This window comes from Mus caroli, unplaced genomic scaffold, assembly GCF_978045245.1.
Source record: "Mus caroli unplaced genomic scaffold, Mus_caroli_1 scaffold_7, whole genome shotgun sequence".
NCBI lineage: Eukaryota > Metazoa > Chordata > Mammalia > Rodentia > Muridae > Mus > Mus caroli.
The window spans coordinates 76598524-76619129 of record NW_028227262.1 but is presented as its reverse complement, the minus strand read 5'-3'; the positions used below and the strand labels follow the sequence as shown (position 1 = coordinate 76619129).

Genomic DNA, 20606 nt, shown 5'->3' with positions numbered 1-20606 from the left:
ATTTCACAGTGGGTGTGGGGGTGGAACTGGCAGAAGAGCAGCGTGGGCAGGACAGGGGCGGAGTTTTTAGAAAGGTATTCACAAGGCTTGTGGGTATAGCTCCGGTGGGCAGAGTGCTTTCCCAGCATGCATTGAGGCCCTGGGTTTGATTCATAAACTGAAGGTAATAATGCACTCCTGTATTCCCACCTCACTTCAGGGGAGATGGAGGCAGAAGGACCAGATGGTCAGAGTCATCCCCCTGTTGCATAGAATATATGGGACCAATCCTGGCTACACATAATCTTGTCTGGAAAAAAAAATGGGGTAGGGAGATGGCTCAGGAGGTAAAGGCATTGAGGAACCCTGAAGTCCACATAAAAATTGGGATTTGAGAGTATGGATCTATAATTCCAGTCTCACTGTGAGATAGGAGACTGGATTGCCTGTGGTACTCAATGCAGCAGCAGAGAACGGAAGATCTTGCCTCAACAAGTGGAAGATGAGAACCGACAGCCCATCACGCCCCTTGCCAGACCCTCGCCAGAGTACCAGCCTCCAGCACCTCCTTTGTTCTGATGTTCTCCTAGGGTGGTGACTTGCAACTGAGTAACACTGTCTAGAATTAACATCCATGTCTCAAGGTGGTGGCCTAAGCCTTTAATCCTGCTACCTTGGACCTTGTTTAAGAAAAAAAAAAAAAAAAGAAAAAAAAGTAAGTGAAGTGAAAGTAAAATACAAAAGCAAACTAGCCGGGCGTGGTGGCGCACGCCTTTAATCCCAGCACTCGGGAGGCAGAGGCCGGCGGATTTTTGAGTTTGAGGCCAGCCTGGTCTACAGAGTGAGTTCCAGGACAGCCAGGGCTACCAAGAGAAACCCTGTCTCGAAAAACACAAAAACAAACAAACAAACAAAACAAACAAAAGCAAAACAAAGTGGGGTGATGTAATCGTCCCAGTAATCGTGAGGCAGAGGCAGGTGGATCTCTGAGTTTGAAGCCAGTCTGGTCTACAGATCAAGTTCTAGGACAGCCAGGGCTACAGAGAAACCTTGTCTTAAAACAACAACAACAACATCACCAACACAACAAAACAAAACAGAAAAGCATTAGTCACCGTGAAATCCATCTGATGTTGAAGGGAAATGTCTTAGATCATATCACCCAACAACAGACAAGTTTCTAATCCCATCGGCTCCATTCTGATATGGTTTTCCTTTGTGTCATAAAAACATATGTGCTGCCGGGCAGTGGTGGCGCACACCTTTAATCCCAGCACTTGGGAGGCAGAGGCAGGTGGATTTCTGAGTTCGAGGCCAGCCTGGTCTACAGAGTGAGTTCCAGGACAGCCAGAGCTACACAGAGAAACCCTGTCTCGAAAAATCAAAAAAAAAAAACAAAAACAAAAACAAAAAAAAACAAAACAAAAAACCCCAAAAACCATTTGTGCTTACTGGTTGTCCCAGAGAGATCTTTTGATGGCATCAGGGTGGGCCAAAACTATCTGAATTTTAGTTTGGAACAATGTTTGGGGTCTTAAACATGGCCTTTTTCTTAAACAACACGTTGATGGCTTCTATCCATCAAATGCCAGCAGCCTCCCAGTCTCTCTTGGCAATTAGAAATGTTTCAAAGCCAGGGACGAAGAGATGTCCGAGCCATACGAACATGTGCTGCATGCACTTGTACAAGACCCAGGTTTGGTTCCCAGCAACAATATGGCAGCTTAAAACTAAGCTTAAAACTGCAGATCTAAGGGATCTGCTGATGCCCTCCCCTGCCCTTAACAGGCACTGCACAAACACATCTAATAAGATGCCTGCCTTGGGCTTCCAGTAACAGAGAGAGACCTTTCTGCCTCAGTGCCCCACACAGGGGTCATAGGCACGCACCAGCAAGCTCAGGTCCCACACTAATTATAACTGAGAAAGGGAAGCTAACAGTCTTTAAGCCCCGCCCACCACTGAAGTCTGGCTTTTTTTCTGACATGTCTGAGAGCAAGTGGATGTGGGTAGTTGTCCTGTCATTCTGGTCCTGTCTGGCTCTATCCACTCCTGGAGGCCTGAGGAATCCGTTTGGAAGGTAGAACTATGTTAGTTCTCCTTTTAGCGACTTTTGTCCCTTGTGTGTAGTGTACATGTGTGTCTGTAGGCATGTTCATGTGTGTGGGTGCACACGTGTATGGATATGCATGCATTCATGCCTAGCACTTTCTGCCTTGTTTTTTTTCTCTCTCTCTCTCTTTTTTTTTTTACAGGGGAGAGCGCGAACGCAGTCCCCTACTACCACAAATTATGCAGTCGAGTTTCCCCGCATTTGGGGAAATCGCAGGGGTCAGCACATCCGGAGTGCAATGGATAAGCCTTGCCCTGGGAAAATCACCTTCGTGATCATGGTATCTCCCCTGCCAGGTAAGTATCTCTCTCTCTCTTTTTGTTTGTTTGTTTTTTGTTTGTTTTTTCCTGACAGGGTTTCTCTGCACAGCCCTGGCTGTCCTGGAACTCACTCTGTAGACCAGGCTGGCCTTGAACTCAGAAACCCTCCTGCCTCTGCCTCCCAAGTGCTGGGATTAAAGGCGTGTGCCACCATGCCCCGCCCCTGCCTTGTTCTCTTAATACTGGGTGTCTTCGATTGCTTTTTACCTTCTTTATTGAGGTAGGGTCCCACAACTGAATCCCACCTCTGCCTCCTAAACACTGGGATTAGAACTGGGCCACCGGATGGGCATGGTGTTTATGTGGACGCCAGGGATCTGAACTCTGGTACTCATACTCCTGTGACAAGTGTTTTAACCACTGAGCCATGTCCCCAGCCTCCTTTTTAATGATGAGACTCGTGGCGTGGATGTCAGAACTTTAAGACTCCCTGAATCACTTACAAAGCCTCTGGATTACAGCATAAGCAGTGGGGAATTCTAAAGTGCTTTGCGGGACCACGAACTAGGGCAGTCGGAGGTATCAGTGCCAGGAGCATGCAGGCATCTGCAGAGTCCTGAATGCCTAGATCACGCCAGTGGAAAGAAACTGCTTTCCCAAAAAGATTTATTTATTTATTTTCAGTGTTAATTCTGTCTCTGTGTGTTGTGTACATGTGTGTGGGTATCCACACAGGTCAGTGAGTTGGATCTCTTTGGGCTACAATTACATACGGTTGTGTAAGCCATGAACTATGGGTGTTGAAACTAAACTCGAGTCCTCTGCAAGAACAGTACCCACTCTTTAAACACTGCAACATCTCTCCAGTGCCAAGAAAGCTCTTTTTGGCAGTGGTTCCCATGAGAGGCCAGCCGCACAATTATCCTGGAGGTCACTGCACATGGGTGGAGCATGTCTGTGGGGATTAGGCTGAGCTAAGACTTTGGGCACAATAATGGTGTGTGGACAAATTAAAACAGGTTTCGCCAAGCCTTATCTAAGCTCTGTTCAACAGGCTGCCTGAGGCTCAAACTTCTGACCAGCACATCACAGCTGGGCATCAGCGCAGCCGATGGTGCTCACAGCCTGGTCCAGCTAGCCGGCTCTCCTGGGATGACCACTGAAGAGGCAAAGCTCCCTTTGTCTTCAAAGTATCAATACAACTCTTGGAGCTTCTGTGACCAAAGGACTCCTCAGTATTCAGAGACAAAATAGTGCCATGCCACCAATCTTCAATATACTGCGTCAAAATGCTACAGTCTCTTGCGACACATACTATGGGCTGATAGACAGTTCCAATTTTCACAGAACCTTGGAAAATGGCTTACCCTTCTGCCATTCTGGTTTATAGTTAAGTACAGTGAAGCTAAGGTTTAAGATGTATCTTTTTGTTGGGGGCCATCAAGTTGGTCAGTAGGTAACGGCCCTTGCCACCAAGCCTGACAAGTAGAGTTTGATTCCCGAGGCCTACATGGTGGAAGGAGTAAACAGACGCCTGGAGCCTGGAAGTTGTCCTCTGACCTCCACACATGTGCTGCTGTGCCAATCACTACCCCTCTAAATAAATGAAATAAATGCAATAAAAATCACTTGTTTAAATGTGTGCATGTGTGACTAGGTGTGGTGCATACTTGTGTGTGTGTGCGTGCGCGTGCGCGCGTGCGAATTTGTAGAGGCCAGAGGAGGATGTCAGGTGTCCCGTCCTATTATCCTGTCTTGGTCTCTTGAGTTAGGTTTACTACACCGGAGTTAGACTGGCAACCAGCAAGCCCCAGGGATCCTGCGGCCTCTGCCCACCACAGCACTGAGGTCACAGAGGCACGTGTGGCCACACCCAACTTAACTTCTAATAGTTATCATTATTTTATACATGTGTGTGCATGTATGTATGTCCCCTGTGGAGGCAAGAGGTGACCTTTGTGGAGTTGGTTCCCTTCTTCCACCTTTCTGTGGGTTCTGGGGATCAAACCCAGCTCCTCAGGTTAGAGAATTCCTCTATGTGCTGAGCCATCTCTCCAGCCTCCGGGTGTCTTTGTTTCCTGGTTGTTGCTAATGTGGGTGCTGGGGATTTGAACTTCAGGATTGTGTAGAAAGCACTCTTCCCTATGAGCCACTTCCCCAGCCCTAGTATTCTAGTTCGTCTTGTTAGGGAAGGGAGATTCTAGTCCTAATTGTTCTCATTGGAACAGCCGTTGAATCTCTTGGCATCCACCAAAAACAAAAAAACAAAAAACTGGCCATGAGGCCTCTCCTATTAGACTCACTCAAGAAATACATGCGTAGTGATTGATTTTCTTCTCGGCAAGTGTTTTTGCATTCCTTGGGTGAGCTCTACTGGGCTACTCTGGTGTGCCATTTCTTGTACTTTACTGTGGTATGCTGATCAGAGCGCCACCTTTCCTATGTAAGGCGTATGAAAGATGTTTTCTTTTGGGCGACATTTCTCACAAGTGTTGCTTTGGACGCTACTTTGGCTTTATTAGAGGAGTACGGTACCTCTTTTCCTTAATGTTCTGCAATCTCTCTTTGGTTCTCAGCCCTTCCCAGAGTCCCCCTAGGGCTAAGTGCTCGGCCAGGTGGGCTGTTTCCGCTCGTTCGCCTCGGCCCGGGGAAGGGTCCCTCCGAAGGATGCTCCCTAGGGGTTAGAACCCGCTTTCCTGCAGCGGGGCGGAGACCTGTCCTACACAATCCTCACTCTGCTCCGGAGACCCAGCAGCAGATTAATTGCAGCTGTGCCCTGGAATTTCCCCAACACACAAATCTTCCTGATGTAAAACAGCTGGGAGGAAATCCCAGCATGCCCTGGGCAGAGGCAGAGCTGCCAATGAGCTATAGAGATTAACCCTCAGGCTCCCGGAGAGCAGTGAGGGCCCCTGCTCCAGAGAGGCCCACAGACTCAGAAAGGAAACCCTTTCTGCAGGACCTGAGCACCAGAGAAAAATCATGGCTTCTTGTCACAGAATGCACCAGGACAAGGTTCCCAAATGAGCTTACTCAAGCGTGGGGCTCGGAAAACCACTCATCCCCCAAAGTCCAGCTCCCAGAGTCCTTTGCACCTTTTCAGGTTAGGAAAACAACCCTCCCCCTCTGGTCCCCACTGGTGAATAGTGACTCGCCTGACCTCAAGCTAGGACTCTTTTGAATAAAGTCCAAGGATTCCTAAGCCTTACTCAAAAGATGCTACAACCGCTGTCACCAAGAGACAAGACCAAGGTAACAAACACCCCTCATGCCCCCACCCCATGAGGGCTTCAAGTACAGTGAGACATTGCCCTTTCTTTGTAACCCAGGTTTGTCTCCAACTCCCAGTTACACCCCTTGCTCAGTCTCCTGAGTGCTGGTATTGTTATAACAGGTATGCTCTACCACACCCAGCCCTGCCCTCTCTCTGTCTCTTGTGTGTGAGCATGCGTTCATCAAGGCCAGTGGCCAACCTTGGCCAACTGCTCCTTCAGGAGCAGTCCACCTTGATTTTTGCTATGGGGGTTCTCACCGAGACTGACGCTGGTTTATTGGGCAAGGGTGTTGACCTCGAACCCCAGGGATCGCTGGTCTTCCCCCGTGATTAAAGCGCGAGCCACATGGCTTAGCTTTTACGTGGGTGTGGAGTCGGGTCCTCGTGTTTGCATGGTAAATGTGGTCCTCAGTTTCCCGTCTCCCCAGCCACTCCTCTTCCCACGTTAGCAACAACTAACGCGGAGGCTGGTGAGATGGCTCAGCACATAGAGGAATTCCAAACCTGAGGAGCTGGGTTTGATCCCCAGAACCCACAGAAAGGTGGAAGAAGGGAACCAACTCCACAAAGGATGATTGTCCCCTGTGGATAAGCTAAGTGTTTCTCACTACACTGCACCTGCACCACTGAAAAAAACACCAGTCAGCCATCCTTCCCTAAGAGCCTAACCGGTTGTATTCAGTGATTCGGGGATAAAAACCAACAAGCCAGGCCCACCAATCCTCAGGCTTCCTTCCTTGCTGTCTCCCAACACCAGCTCACTTTAACTTCTTGCTGGGCTGTAGGGTCTTATTTTGTTCTGCTGGTCCACATGTTTGCATCTTCTGCTTGTGAGAAACTAGCTTTGCTCAGAGCCCAGATGGAACGGTTATTGTCTGTATACTTTGTCCTCTGGGCTCCGCAGGGGTCATGCCTGTTTAACTATGATGCCCATGTCTGTAACATGAAAGGGATTTATTTGGGCTTACAGTTACAGGGGTGTTTCAGTTCACCATGGGTGGGGAAGGCAGGGCAGAGTTCTGAGCAGCAGGCGGTACTCCGAGTCCTAACATCTCCCAGAGGAAGGACTCAGAGTACTGCCTGGAAGAGGTGCGTTTACCCTTCAAGGTCCCCTTCAGCGATGAGTCTACCAGGTAGACACCTCGTCTCAAACATTTCTCATTCTCTCCAAACAGCATCACCAGCTGGAGCCCAAGTGTTCAAACACAGTCTGTAGGGGGACTTTTCACATTCAATCCATGACAGCAACCATCAAGTACTGAAATCCTAACCCACTTTGTCCTGACAAATGTGCTAGGCCCTCTTCTATAATGGGGTTGGCCAGTCTGTCACAGTACACTTTGGACATATGGTCTGTATGGAAGGGAGCCTGTTTCATTTTCTTCTCTTTTTTTGAGGCAGTGTCTATGTTCCCCAAATGCTGGCATTAAAAGTGTGCACCACCATTGTCCAATTTATTCAACTTGAGTGACTGGACTTTACTTTAGTACTGCTAGGATTCGGAGGAACAGCACAGAGTATGTGTGCCCAACCCTGCTGATCCCTAGAAGCCTGTTTAAGACCCTATATCTAGTAAGGGATGGTGGCTCGCATCTGTAATCCCAGCACCTGGAGCCTGAATCAGTAAGGTCACCTCTCCCCCAACCACATGGGGTGGGGGAGCATGGTCCCCTATCTCCTCCAGAAACACACATAGATCACTCTATGTCTGTAAATGCATCAGCTCTCTGGGAGCTGGAGAGATGCCTCAGTGCATCTCAGATGCACCCGTCTTCTGCAGAGGATGCATCTTCAGGTCCTGGCACCCACAAGGTGGTACACAACCACCTGTAACTCCAGTTCCTACCCCCTCTCTGACGTCTGAGGACTCACGTACATACCTAGTACCCATAACACAGAATAAATGTTTTAAAGAAGAAAATACAGGCTAGAGAGATGGCTCAGAGATCAAGAGCACTGACTGCTTTTCCTGAGGTCCTGAGTGCAGTTCTTAAAAACCATCTGTAATGAGATCTGGCACCCTCTTCTGGCCTTCAGGCATATATGCAGGCAGAACGCTAGATACATAATAGATAAATCTTTTAAAAAGAGGAAAATACACCAACCAAACTTAGTAGCATAAAGACAAAATACCTCCCCAGATTGGGGGAAAAAACTACTTAAATTTCTGAAATCACTTTAGAGAGTAATGAAAGAAAAAGAAAACATTTCATTTTGACTTTTACTTGCGTCCCTAATTTTCTTTATAAAGCGAGTGGCTCTAAGCTGCATCAATGCACTGGACAGCACTAAATCCCAAACACAACCTCTTTGTTCCACCTCAGTGTTGAAGAAGGCCATGTTCCTTCCTGAGGCTGCTGGATAGGCGAATCCTCCGAAATAAATTCAATTTGCAAGTCCATAGGGATCTATAATAAGCTACTTCTGGACTTAATACAATAGATAATTTTCTGTGGAAAAGTTCTTTAAAAAAAATCATACTTTGGGGGCTGGAGAGATGGTTCAGCAGATAGACAGTGTTCTGCTTTTCTAGAGGACGTGCGCTCAGATATCACCACACACTTCAGGCAGCTCACAACCACCTGTAACTCCAATGCCAGGGCATCTGACCCTTACTCCTGGAAACTGGGATGGACCGATGGACAGGCAGGCAGGCAGGCAGGCACACAAACACAAACACACACACAGGGTAGGGAGGAAGAGATACTATTCATGCATGAATAAAACATAAGTCTTAAGAAAATAAACAGATTCTTTTACTGCTTTAAAACCAGCAACAACAAAAGAGCTGGATGGTTGTGGCTGGCACACGCCTTTAATCCCAGCACTTGGGAGGCAGAGGCAGGTGGATTTCTGAGTTCGAGGCCAGCCTGGACTATAGAGCAACAGGACAACTAGAGCTACATACAGAAACCCTGTCTTTAAAAACCAAGTTCTTTTTCCCCTCCCTCTTTTCATTCAGACCAAGGTTTAGCCAACGAATATTTTGGAAGCTCTGGTGCACACTCCACCTTGTCCCAGGCGACTTCTAGCTGTTCGTATCTCTGTTCCAAAGAGTCTGGTTGTCTCTCCTACCAAAACTTGAGCTAAGGTTTGATTTAGAAAGCTAGCTCTCCAGTGGATACGCAGAGCACCAGGGTCTCAGGCTCCATCCAACATCTCTGTTCTCAGTCACCTCACATAGAAACCAGGGGTGCTTAGCTCCATCTAAAGACAAGGCCTGGCCCAGAAGGTCTCCTAGAGGAGGAAACACGAGCACAAAAACAAAGCAGATGCAGACGTTCCTCTAAAAACGAAAGCCACATCAAGGTGCCCAGCAAAGCAGGAGTCCCAGCTGACACCACTAACAAGGGGTGGATCGGGGAGGAACCTTATTTCTCGGGACCTGTCCTCGCCCACAGAATCAACCACCCCGATGGTGTGGCAGTCACAACGGAGAGGACCAAGTGACTGCTGGACACTTAAGAAAATTAGGAAGTGGATTTGTGAGACGGCCCGGCAGTTAAAACTATCTGCCGCCAAGTCCTGATGACTTTAGATCTCAGGAATCTGCCTGGTAGAGGGATGGAAATGACTCCCACAAGTTGTCCTTTGACCTCCACGTACCCCTCTCCAGTGAATAAACATTTAAACATATATAGATAGATAGAAAGTGACGTCACTGTTTTCCCTCAGCTACTGAGATGCTGTAGGTCAGTTGAGCCTAGAGGCTCCAGCACAGCCTGTGTGACATAGCAAGTTCCTGTCTGAGTGAAGAAGGGACTGCACATGGACTCATCAATTTTAGTTATTTTTATTTACGAGCAAAACCAGGGCTAGAGTGAGCCGATCTTGGAAGCTCTAACAGCTCAAGTGTTTTCTGGAGGAGACATCCCACTCAGTGGGTGCTCTAATCAACCCTTACTACTGCTTTCTACGCACCAGAGTCTGTTGTGTAGCATTTGTGGTATCTGTGGTGTGAATAGTCCCACCACAGTTGGTTTTGAGGTACTATGGTGAGTCAGTGAGAGGTGGGAAGAGACACTCACAGTTGGCCTGGTACCAACTGGCTGGCCACACACTCCTGATGCTAGGCAGGAGTGGAGGGGGTAGGGGTGGGGGTGGGTTTTTTTAGCCTGTCCTGACTTGTTAGGATTATTGGCTCTATTCCTAGATGGCTGGAAAGCTGTATATGCTGTGATTGGTGGATGTGGGCCTGAGGTCAGACTGGAGACCTGGACATGCAGCCTTGCACATCTTTCTGGCAGCTCCATGCTCCTTTGAGAAGGGGCAGGGGAAACTCTGTCCTCTGAACACCGGGTATGGACACCCTGATGGCATAGACCATGGGAACACTTGGCGCAAAGCCCTAAGCTTAAGATGAAAAGGCCAGTCGGGTGTGGTGGCACACGGTACGGAGGACACAAAGAACTCAAGTTCAGAGGCAGATCGTGAGATCCTGTTTCCAAAAGGAATGAATAACTGTAGCAACCAAAGCCAATGCTGAGCCTGCTCTTATGCCCTCAATGAGTAGCCTGCAGGTCTCTGGGTTAAACTGCCTTCGCCTGGCCTTGACCTTGGGCTGCTGGACCTGAGCAATTTCTGCACTCAGTGCCTGATCATGAAAAGTGAGATGGAGAAGCACACATGGGCCTGACCCCCCTCTTGCCCTATGCTGACACCTCTCACACCAGCTCTTCCTGTGGCCCACACTTGGTCACTAGTGAATGGAGGACCTCACCCACAGCACATCTTTTTCCCAGTTGAGGCCAGCTGCCTCAGCCCTCTGGGTGTAGAGTCCATGTTCTGGCTCTGGCCCTTAACCTTCAGCTCTGTTCCCTCAGCTTCACTTATGGCCCTTGCCTTGGTCTCCTCACCACACAGGAGAGAACTGGGTCCATATCTGCTTCTTACCCAGTTGCCAGGTTGAGGCTGACAGCTACATGGTGTCCAAGATGTCAGAGTACCAGACTTCACTTCAGGCTCACAGTTTGCGACAAGTCAGCTTGTTCTTGCTCCTCCTCTGTAATAAACATGCCTGGCTTCCATGAGTACTCATCACCGGCCCTTGTGTGGATACAGGGATCATGGGACATGTTTCTAGGTGTGAGGGGAATGAGTAGTTCAGTGTATGAACATGTAGACCTATTTAGAGAACTCAGCACTACTCTCGGCAACGTAGGAGAGCGTTGACATCTCCACTCTCCCGTCTGCACAGGTTAGTAACGTTCTGACCTTTGCTGGTATCTCAGTGAGTATCTCTCTTGGATATCTTTGCTTTTGCTTTTGAGACAAGGTTTCTTTAGGTAGCCCTGGCTGTTCTGAAACTTGCTCTGCCCACCAGGTTGGCTTCAAACTCATGGAGATCCACTTGTCTCTGCCTTCCAAGTCCTGGGGATTAAAGGGTGTGCCACCACTGCCCATAAGGTTCATGTGTCACACGGTAGCAACAGGAAACAAAGCTATTAAGGTAACCTCATATTAATGATTTTCACCCTCACACACGCACCTTCAGCTTACTCAGCCGGAAACGTCAAGTTCTGCCTTAGCATCTCTTGCCGCTTCCCACGGGCAGCCGTGTTCTCCGGATTCTAGACACTTCTGCATGTGTGTGCCTTCTGCCTGCACCTGGAGAACCTTGGGGTGGCAACCTGCTTGTTTTTGTTTTTTCTTAAAGGTTTCTTTTTAATTATGTGCATGCACGCAAGTCTGTGTGCAGGTATGTGCCCATGAATGTGGTGCCTGCGGAGGTCAAAAGAGGACACTGGGGCTCTGACTGGGGAATTACAGGACAGTGCGAGTGGCCCAGTGTGGGCTCTGGGAGCTTAATTCTTCACACACAGTGCGCTCTCTCCTCTCTCCACCCCCAAGCAGGATTTCATACTGACCTTAGATTCCTGATCCTCTTGCCTCTGCCTCTCAGGGATTACAGACATGTTGTCCTATCAGGTCTGGCTTATGTGATGCTGAGGACTGAACTGTGGAGGCAAGCGCTCTACCCACTGAGCTACACTTCTAGTTTAAGCGACTTGGTTTGAAGGGAGCAGGTAGAGGGGCTGTGAAATGCATCAGCAGCTCCCTTTGCCTGAGATGGACTAAACGTCCCTCCCAAGGATCAGGGTGGTGGGTAAAGCCAGAAAGGTCCCAAATGCTCTATCCCACCATGTCACCTCTGCAGCAGCCCACATTCGCCAGCCCATCTTTCACATCCCATTAGAAACACCTTCCAAACTACACAACTAAACAACTGGTTCCACTGATGGTTCAGGAGAGAGAAACCGCTAAATACGAAAGCCCGGTGATGACTTGGATTTGAGCTACAAAACTCAGTAGAAGTCAGATGTGAGTCTCTGTAATCTCACCGCTAAGTGATACAGGAGGTGGGTACAGGGCCTTCTTTTTGCTCTCTAGAAGTGTCAACCCAATCCTGCAGTCCTGGAACTTTGTCCACAGGGCACAGGTATACGGTGTACCTCTTTCCTTGCCCATGCTAGGCATTGCTAATACATCGTCAAATCCTTCCTAGTTCTGCCTGTTGTGGGCCTAGAGTGTTCAACATAGTATGCAAGGTGGCTTCTAACAGTGGGTGAAGATCCCCGTGAGATGCTCTCATACATATTTTCTCTGACTCAGGACTGATGGTAGATAACAGATATTCTATCTGGAAAGAAGCTGGGGCAGGATCCAAGCCCCACAACCCTTTCTCTCCTGGCTGGTTCAATCAGGAACAGTCTTGGAAGGCATCAAGGGCTCACAGAAAAGGCCACTGAGCAGCAAAAACCAGTCCTAACTTGCAGAGCCCAGTGACCAAAAGCAGGTCTGGGAATTCTGAAGTTTATGGATTTTCCCTTGTGGGAAGAGGAGCTGGAAAATGTCCCAGGTATTGAGGAGAAAGGAAACAGGGTCTGTGTAAAATCAATGGGGAGCAGGAAGTGGTTATCTGGGGCCAGTAAAGCACACAGCACAAAAGAACAGCCAGGCAGCAGAGGGCAGGCTCCAGGCATTACAGAGCTCCTAGGGCTTCTCAGAGCGGTCTTCTCATCCCTGACTACAAAGCCTGTCCGACATCAGCAGCCCCTGGGTGCCAAGGGCATCCCTCCATATTGATCCCATGGGTGGGAAAAGACTGTGACTTCTACACGGAGCCATCGAGTCATGTGTTCATGAATGGCTTCCACGCTGTTAGGGAAGAACAAAATGATTCTGCACTCAGCCTGAAGGGAGAGCACAGGAAATGAGGATGGCTAAGAAATGAACACCAGTGGTGGCCATGCTGTAAGTCAGACTTTCTGTGTGCATTATATCACAGCCTACACCACTGCCTTCTCATTGCATGAAACAAACGTTCATCTCAGGGAGTAGCTGCAGTGTTTATTGTAATAGGTACCAAAGTGCTGAGCATGGCCAAGGATATGGAGTTGATCTCCAGTACTGTAATTAGCTAGCAAAGCAAAACATCAAAATAATTACTATATATATATATATTCACACATATTATTCTAAAATTTTAGTTTGCTGGACATTTTCACTTATAATGAGGTTACACACACACACACACACACACACACACACACACACTCGTTTAAGAGATAAGGTTTCCATATTCAGATAGTCTAACCTGGAATTCACTATTAGCCCAGGCTGGCCTTAAACTTGAAATCCTATCTTCACCACCTGAGACCTGGGTTTATAGTACAGGTATGCACCCCCAGTTCACCCAGCTCCCCGATCTTTGTTTTAAAGGAAACCATCGAGTAAATAGTATAGGTGGTGGGTAGACAAGATTATACAAATAAGTGACACTTGGAGCCAGGAGCTGCAGCACGTGCTTGATAAGGAAACCTAAACCCTAGAAAGAAGCTCCGCCTACAGAAGGCCCGTGCGCGCAGCTGTCCCCTTGTGCATGCTAGGTCAAAGCAGCAGATGCCCTCCCCTCCACAGGCCTCCTCGCTTTTTATCCGTTAGCTAGCCAGGAAGTCCTGTCCTTTGGCTGCTGAACCATCTTTTCCACGTCTCGCCTTGACCTTGAGACGAGTGTCGCGTGTTCCGGCCTCAGTCCCTCCTAGAGTTGCGTTTCTTCTCTCTTCCCCCTCAGAGCATCTCGGGAACAGGAAACTCATGTGTGCTCTGGTCACCACAGCACTTGACATAGCACATTGTTGTGATAAGTGCCTGGTGACCAGGAGGGCATTTCAGGAATACTTGAACGAGAGGCACAAGTACCCCTTCCTGGAAAGGTTTCCATCAGCCTAGGTGAAACACATCCAGAAGCAATCAGTGGCCACTCCTGCGGCTGTCGCTGGAGTTGGGAGAACTGGTGGCCTCACAATCAATAGGTGACATACCAGCTGAGTTAAGACTCCTTTAAAGATTTACTAAGGCTCTGAGTATGGTGAGACACACCTTTAATTCCAGCGTCCATGCAGGGGCGAAAGGGGCTTTCTATGAATTTGAGGCTAACCTGGTCTATATAGTAGCTTCAAGACTAGCCCCTGTCCCCAAAACAAAAATATCAAACAAAAAACAACCAAAAAACCCAAAACAACAAGCATCATTTACTGAGCCAGAAACCTCAGTGCATACCTTTAGTCCCAGAACTTTGGTAAAGCCAGGAAACTTGGGAGTTTACCGATACCCTGTGCTGCCTGGGATGTAGGTCAGCTTTTGCCAAGCACATGTAAGGCTCTGATCCAAACCTCAGCAATCTACAGCTAATAGCATCATAGTCTGTTTCTAGGTATTTTTACTTCCCTACATAGTTTGTATATTGACTACAAATTATAAATGAATTTGGTTAGCTCTATGCAGCCATGGGCTTCATATCTCAGGATTTAGTATTTGTGGGTTTTATCAACCACAAGATTTCTGACCTTGGATTTAACTAAGTGCAAACTGTAACACAGTCAGACCTTCAGTGACTGTATGTGTACTAAACACATGTCACTCTCTTTATTGTTACTTAACTATTTACATAGCATCCCTGTTAAGTAATGTAATCTAGAAATGCTTTAAAGTATAGGGAAGGATGTGCCTAGGTTACATACAAACGCCCCATTATTAACTAATTGTGTGTTTGACTGTAGCCATTCGTGTGCCATGGTGCGTGTGTGGAGGATGTGAGGCAGGATCTCGCTGTGTTCTTCCAGTTAACTGGCCTGCAAGCTTCTGGCTTTTTTCTCCCTCCCATCTCAAGGGGATGCGCTGTGATTACAGATGCCCAGGCTGCTGTGTCTGGCTTCTTTATGTGGGTGCTGGGGGTCTGTTCTCAGGTCGTCTGCTAGTGTGGCAAGCACTTTACCCACCGAACCTTCTGCCCACTTGAGTGCTGTATTTTTTAAAATCAGGGATCTGGGCATCCATGGGTTTTGTTATCAATAGGGGACCTGAAACCTGCCCTCCCCGCTCTGAAAGAGCAAGGGACAAATGTACATCTAATCCTCTGTAGCTGGAGGCTCTGATGCTGGAGCTGTACCAGGTGACCTGCTATGGATCACCGCATGTCTAAGAGTCACATTCTAATATTAATATCATTCTAGGCGAGCAATAAGTGTGCAAAAGCAAAGGGCAGGAGCAGGAGAGATGGCATAGTAGTTAAGAGTAGTGGTTACTTGGCAGAGCTGTGGTGGCGCACGCCTTTAACCCCAGAACTCAGGAGGCAGAGGCCAGTGGATTTCTGAATTCAAGGCCAGCCTGGTCTACAGAATGAGCTCCGGGACAGCAAGGGCTACACAGAGAAACCCATCTCAAAACAAAATCCCCACACAACAACAACAACAACCAAACACTTGCTACTCTTGTAGAGGACTCAGGATGACTCCTAGTACCCATATGGAACACTTCACAACTGCCTGTACTTCCAGTTCCAGGGGGATCTGACACCCTCTTCTGGCCTCTGAAGACACCTGCCAAGTATGTGGTACTCACACAGACAAGTTGGCACATACATATACTCATAAATTAAAAAAGAAAAGAAAAGAAATGGAAGGAAGGAAGGAAAGAAGGAAGGAAGAAAGGAAGAAAGAAAGAAAGAAAGAAAGAAAGCAAGCAAGCTAATGGAAATTCATTACAGAGCCTGCATAGATAGTCAGATTTCTTTTAAAAAAGACATCTGCAAACTCCCAAGCTATTCTCATGTATTATATCATTTCATCCTCATCTTCTAAGATGGCGTGTACTCCCCCTAAGGCACAGAAAGCTGAGTAACTAGTTAAGCCCAAAGTCCTACCTCATCAAAGACCACACTTTTAACTCTTTAAGTATACTAGTGCCGGAAAAGAGCAACTCGGCCCATCATTCCTGCAGCCCATCCTGGCTTTTCTCAGACAAAAGGGCTGAGCCATCCCACCATGGTCCCAAAGGCCACTCGCCTAAATGAAATTAGGAGGAACAACCCAGGTGTCCTGGGCCTGTGCCGTAGCTGTGGGAAAGCTATGATGGATCGTGATATTTGCCAGAACCCACAAGAGTGAACGTAAAAACAGTTGTAGGGAGATGAACTCCTAATGCAGGCAAATCAATATTATGAGCACCGATCTGCAGAAGTCATAAAACACTCAACAAAAGAATAATTGTGTCATTCAAATTTTTCTTATGGCTAAACCAGAAGGCATTCTCAATATGCACAACAGCTCAACACTGCCCCCTGGTGATCTCCGTGTAACCACTGGGACCCCGCTAGCTAATTGACTGTGGGGAACAAAAGCCCCCAGATCATCAAACCTGGTCTATGAGACAGCAGAGAAGTCTGGACCAGGCACCAAGCCATCTGGAAAAATCTCTAGGCTCCACTCCCATTTGTTTGCAGGATCTGAGATAAAGAAGCTATGAATTCAGTAATGAGTTAACTACTTTTACTCTGTCAAGCTGGCAACGGCCTTTTTTACTCCTCTTTAATTACCATGGGCACTTTTCTTGATGCCCTGTTGGTGGGAGAATAAATTAGTAAGCCTTTTCTTGTGCAATTTGGAGGCATGTATCAAGTCTTCCAAAGGCGTACCACCTCAAGGAATGTATCCTAAGGAAATAATTAAAGATTCGAGCAAACTACAGCTGCAGAAACGCTCACTGGGGCCATCTACAAGACCTGAAAGATATTAAATACCTCATGCTACAATGATATTTGAATTTATGGAGCAAGTGAATATTTATAGGCATGCGAAGGTACTTACTAGACACTCTCAAGGGGAAAAGCAGGACACCCAGCAAGTAAAGAATTCACTTTTGTAAAGCAGACATCTTTATATGTGAATTGAAGATCTACGTGGACAGATAGGAAGATGTCAATGTGAGGTCAGAGCTGCCCCCACATGTGCCACCATGTGCTCACCACTGAGCTACAAAGCTCCCCACCACCGCCCTCCAATCCCATACTCAGCTTCTCCTGCTTCTCTTTTATCCCCTAGAGCAAGCATCCATCCAACCACCGGGCACTTTTCAGTGCTACAGTATACCAGCTTCTATAGTCTTTACCCGCCTAAGTCCCTCCAGAGTATTTATCTGCAGCCGATCCATTAGAAGGCTCGGTGTGGAAGTTTCTGGTACATAAGGGAAAAATCCATATCCCCAGAGCAGCCCTCACGTGATCTTAAAAATAAACTCCCAGAAGATTAGGCAGCAGACACCCACTCTGGGATTCCTGGTGGCACATTAGGAAGACCATCAAAACCAATTATTTCTTGAACATTCCTAGTGGTGTCAACACATTCCTCTTTATTTTGGGGCTGAGAGAAGGGCTGCAGTGCCTCCTCCTAGCTCTCCAACCAAATCCAGGGCTAGGTCTTTCTGGAATTCGTGGCATCCTGGCTCAGCTAGAAGGGTACATTTCTGAACACACTCTCAAAAGCGCATCTCGGATTTCACATCACTTCTTGAGTGACCCTGGCTCTCCCATTAGTTCTAGGTGCAGCCTGTGCTTGAGACTGGGTATGGAGCTCAGTCTATAAGCAGCTATTTGGGACCAAGACTGAAAAGTGACCATGTCTTGTTCAGGTACCATATCTGTTTATCCAAAGATGTTACATCTCTGCCACTTCCTTCATGGGCCTATCATTCCTAGCTACAGACTTTGAAATAAAATGACTGCCTTGGATGACAGCTCTGTCAGCACCACACAAGAGGCTTAAAGCTCACTGGCCAAATTCTCCATCTGATTCCCATTGATTTCCCATGTTCTGTGTAATGCCCCCCACACTCAGTCTTTGTCGAGGCTGCTCATTCAGTTACACGGATGCATGCTGAATCAAATAACCTGGAAGCCAGGGTCAAATGGACCGTTGACTTCTTCTTCCTAGATTTCCCGTTTCCAGAAGTTTTAAGCTCATGGTAAATAGGTGCTCTTGGTCAGCCCTACAGTGGGGCAGGCTGCAAGTGTGGCTGCCATGTCTCCTGCTGAGCTCTTTACAAAATCAAACAACTGAGGTGGCTCGGCCTTTAAAGTTATTTACCAACAACCCTGATCCCTAGAACCCACATAGTAGGAGAGAACCAACTGCAAGTTGTCTCCTGACTTTTTCACGTTTGTGGTGTGCACCTGTATTGGCTATTTTTGTGTCAACTTGACACAGCTGGAGTTATCACAGAGAAAGGAGCTTCAGTTGAGGAAATGCCTCCATGAGATCCAACTGTAAGGCATTTTCTCAATTAGTGATCAAGGGGGAAAGGCCCCTTGTGGGTGGGACCATCCCTGGGCTGGTAGTCTTGGGTTCTATAAGAGAGTAGGCTGAGCAAGCCAGGGGAGGCAAGCCAGTAAAGAACATCCTTCCATGGCCTCTGCATCAGCTCCTGCTCCCTGACCTGTTTGAGTTCCAGTCCTGACTTCTTTGGTGATGAACAGCAGCATGGAAGTGTAAGCCAAATAAACCCTTTCCTCCCCAACTTGCTTCTTGGTCATGATGTTTGTGCAGGAATAGAAACCCTGTCTAAGACAGCACCCATCCAAAGAATTAATTAGTTAATCAATAAATAGTAATAATTAATAATAAAACACCATCCCTTCTTTCTTTCTGACCTATTGTTCTCACTAAGGCCCCTGCTGACCTCCTAACTACTGAAGTCTTCCCAAGGCTCTGCTCTAAAAATTCATAGCATCATTTTCTGAGACCCCTTTCTGTGGTGTTCAGTACCCGCTCTGGGCCAGTCCAAGACCTTTGCATACTCTTGGAGATTTGGCTTGGAGAATCCTCTTCTCTGCATAACTTCATCTGTGCTGGCACAACCAGCACCCACACGATGATCCTGATCTGTGTATGGTGAAACCTTTTCTCTTGGAGGGACTAGAGGACTAGAGAGGCCAAGATCCAGAAAGATAAACTGATTTAGCTAATTCGCAAGAACCAGGAAGTTCAGAAAGAGACAAGATTCATGAGGCCCTGCATCAAAGGTTATATGAGAAGGAAACCATTGTGGGAGACCAGGAGACTTTTCGGTGGCACTGCCTGCAGGCTGGGCAGAGAAGTCCAGAGAGTATGTTGTCAGGAGCACCACTCCTGCTGGGGTGAGCTTGCAGTGATCCAACTGCCTTAGAGTGAGCCACACCAGCTTTTAAGAAACCCACCGGCCCACCGCACTGCACCCACAAAGAATCATTCATTGGTTTATTGTGTCCTCTCTGGGCTGAGTAGCTGTTTGTTCATGCCGCTCAAGGAAGAGTCAGGGAACAGTAGACAATCTTGATGTCTCTCCTCAATTCCAGTTGCTTCCTCTGCTCCTGGCCCACAGACTCATCAAAAGCCAGCACTGAAACAGTTTCTTAGTGTCCACTAAACCAAGGCTCTTCAGAAGGGGAAAGCAACATTGGCATGAGCCAGGATTCAAGTCACCCTGACCACTGCACAAGCACTGGGGACAATGTCGGTTCCTTTCCTTTCCTGTCCTTCACCTGATAGAGGACCAAGTCTTACCACTCTAACTCTGGACTGTCAGTTGAGCCATCTCCTCTATTCTCTTTAGGGTTACCCTGAAACTCTTGATAAAATCCCTTGCTAGCCATCTCCTGAAGTTCTTGTCCAAGTCACCCTGTCCTTCATACTACTGACTGGGCCATCACCCTGTCAGAGCTCTGTTCAATCCCATGATGTGGCAGAAAAGTACCCCACCTACCCCATGGACATTAAAATCCCAGCCTACTACACATCCTATCTCCTGCGACCTCACCAGCAGCATCCTTGGACCTTGTTCTGGCCACCCCCAATGTCTCACCACACAGCTTTCCTTATCTACGCCTGTAAGATTTGCAAGAGGCTGCATGCATTTTCCAGGGGCTGGACGAACACTCTGGGTACCATTTGTTATATGGCCACTGGGCCAAGTAAAGGTGGTGGGCTCATGGAGGACCATGACTCTCCTCTGTTGCATTGGGAAGGTATGTAGTCATCTTAACATGAGCACACGCGCGCGCGCACACACACACACACACCCCTTCTTATATTAGCAGGAGGCATGTCTGTTGTTTCTAGAGTTGCAGCCACTGGCCTTGGGGGAAGGCAGGGCACATGAAGCCACTGCAGTAGCTGCTATCTAGTGGTACTCCACATCCGTACCTTTGGCATAGTTGCTCCTGCAGTCTCTGCATAGTATTCCACAGTAATCAGATGTACAATGGAGAGATGGCACTAGGCACCAACCACAGCCCACACTTCCGTTCTCCAATGACTTCCAGGTTTCTCAATAGATCCTGTGGTTCTCAGGAGTCCCTAATTAGATCATGGTTCATTCTTCCACGTGGCTGTATCTCTTTCTTTTTGGCATTATCCTGATCACAAGTCTTCCTGGGAGACTTCAATCCCAGATCTTTAACAAATCCTTAATAAGATTCTGGGAGCCACCTCCTCTTTTACCTTGGTCCAGAGGCTCTTACTTCCAAGCTGGCAGACTCTGCGCCCTGCAAGCGCTTATTCCCCCTTATTCCACTTGGCTTGTCAGAGCCCCAGGGACTAGAGGGAATTCCTCAGGAGAGGAAGCCCTAAAGCCTACATCCTGTTCTTTTTGGCTGTGACAATATCTA

At 47.7% G+C, this 20606-nt stretch overlaps 1 protein-coding gene and 1 non-coding gene across 5 annotated transcripts in view; both read right to left on the bottom strand.

Annotated features, from left to right (window-relative positions):
* Tcf7l1 (transcription factor 7 like 1) overlaps window positions 1-20606 on the bottom strand; it is a 162651-nt gene that overhangs the window by 23680 nt on the left and 118365 nt on the right. The window lies entirely within an intron of this gene.
* Window positions 2232-2396, bottom strand: LOC115031392 (U1 spliceosomal RNA). The gene has a single exon (XR_003837032.1). It is a non-coding gene; the product is annotated as a U1 spliceosomal RNA (small nuclear RNA).